This window comes from Bison bison, unplaced genomic scaffold (assembly GCF_000754665.1).
Source record: "Bison bison bison isolate TAMUID 2011002044 unplaced genomic scaffold, Bison_UMD1.0 scf7180017845551, whole genome shotgun sequence".
NCBI lineage: Eukaryota > Metazoa > Chordata > Mammalia > Artiodactyla > Bovidae > Bison > Bison bison.
The window spans coordinates 148,959-151,332 of NW_011476124.1; positions in this window are offsets into that span (position 1 = coordinate 148,959).

A 2,374-nucleotide genomic window follows, 5' to 3' on the forward strand; every position below is an offset into this window, starting at 1 on the left:
AGCAGACTTTATTTTGGGGGGCTCTAAAATCACTGCAGATGGTGACTGCAGCCATGAAATTAAAAGATGCTTGCTCCTTGGCAGGAAAGTTATGACCAGCCTAGACGGCATATTAAAAAGCAGAGACATTACTTTGCCAACAAAGGTCCATCTAGTCAAGGCTATGGTTTTTTCAGTAGTCATGAATGGATGTGAAAGTTGGACTATAAAGAAAGCTGAGCACAGAAGAATTGATGCTTTTGAACTGTGGTGTTGGAGAAGACTCTTGAGAGTCCCTTGGACTGCAAGGAAATCCAACCAGTCCATCATAAAGGAGATCAGTTCTGAATGTTCATTGGAAGGACTGATGTTGAAGCTGAAACTCCATTACTTTGGCCACCTGATGCGAATAGCTGATTCATTTGAAAAGACCCTGATGTTGGGAAAGATTGAGGCCAGGAGGAGAAGGGGACGACAGAGGATGAGATGGTTGGATGGCATCACTGACTCAATGGACATAAGTTTGGGTAAACTCCAGGCGTTGGTGATGGACAGGGAGGCCTGGTGTGCTGCAGTCCATGGGGTCGCAAAGAGTTGGATACAGCTGAGCAACTGAACTGAACTATACATATGTCCCCTCCCTTTTGGACCTACCTCCCATCTTCCACCTCCCACCCTATCCCATCCCTCTAGATTATTACAGAGCCCTGGTTTAAGTTCCCTGAGTCATACAGCAAATTCCCATTGGCTATCTATGTTATACATGGTAGAGTATATGCTTCCACACTGCTCTCTCCATTCATCTCATCCTCTCCTTCTTCCCCCCAACCCTTGTCCATAAGTCGGTTTGCCATGTCCAGCAGAGTCACTCTTACCTCTAAATCCCTGGTCTGCCCACATCTATAGTGACCATTAAGGGCAGAAGCCCAGGATCCCTGACTCAAGCCTCCTTAGCCCCATCTGCTCTCCACCTCACTCCTGTACCTCTCCTCACCTGACTCTGGGCATGGAACCTGTCCTGACCCAGGGCGAGCTGTCTAAAGACAGGAAACTGCCCCACCCTTTTAGCCCAGGGGGTTCTGAGGTTGTTTGGAGTCCAAGAGACAGCAAAACCCTCTTTAAATTCTGAGATCTAATGAAGGCTGCAGAAAAACCTTCCTGATCTGGAAAACCCAGCACCCCACCTCCACCCACCACCCTGCCATCCCTGCCCCCGTGGGCCCTTCCCCACACAGGACAGCAGGTGGCAGCACCAACGGGAATTGCAAAAATAAAACCAAAGGACTTCCCTGGTTGTCTAGTGGTTAGGAATCCACCTGCCAATGCAGGAGACACAGGTTCGATCCCTGATCCAGGAAGAGCCCACATGCCTCAGCAATTAGACCCCTGTGCCACAGCTACTGAGTCTATGCTCTAGAGCCCGTGTTCTGCAACAAGAGAAGCTACTGCAATGAGAAGCCCGTGCACTATTACAAAGAACCAGCACAGCCAAAAATGAGTAAATTTATTTATTTACTTAAAAAAATAAAAGCAAAAATAAAAATCCAAACTGAAAATGAGTCTCTGTACTTAGTGCCTTGGTGGCCATGTTCTCCCCCTGCTCTGTCTCCATCCCCCACCACAGCTTTAAAGACTGCCCCCCTCCCTGCCTCAGCCCTCTGCCTTCCTCAGTTAATGAGAAACACAACTCAGTAGACGCAGAAGTTGGCTCAGAAGGTGTAAGTGAGAACTGGAGATAAGGGCAGAGTAAAGACAGCAGGATATATCTCAAGGATTTGCCTTGCGATATAAACTCCCAGGAGCTTCCCCGGTGGTCTCAGCAATAAAGAGTCTGCCTGCAATGTGGGAGACCCAGGTTCTATCCCTGGGTCTGGAAGAACTCCTGGAGGAGGGCACGGCAATCCACTCCAGTATTCTTGCCTGGAGAAACCTAGAAGAGCCTGGCAGACTACAGTCCATGGGGTCGCAAAGAGTAGGACACGACTGAAGCAACTGAACATACCGCATAAGCTCCCAGGACTGAAAGGATCTGTGTGGCCTGAGCTGGTAGCCAAGGACCAAAAGTTCTTCTCCATTAATCCCATGGATTCAAGATGCCCCCAGAGCCAAGGTCTATCATTGTCTTCAGGATCAATGGCCTCATTCTTCTAATCTCATCTGGCTTAGAAAGGGCTGTCTGGTCACAATGACCACTTTTGTTGTCTAGTCGTTCAGTCGTGTTGGAATCTTTGTAACCCCATGGACTACCATACGCCAGGCTTACCTGTCCATCGCCAACTCCCGCAGCTTGCTCAAACTCATGTCCATTGAGTCAGTGATGCCATCCAACCATCTCATCTTCTGTCACTCCCTTATTCTCCTGCCCTCAATCTTTCCCAGCATCAGGGTCTTTACC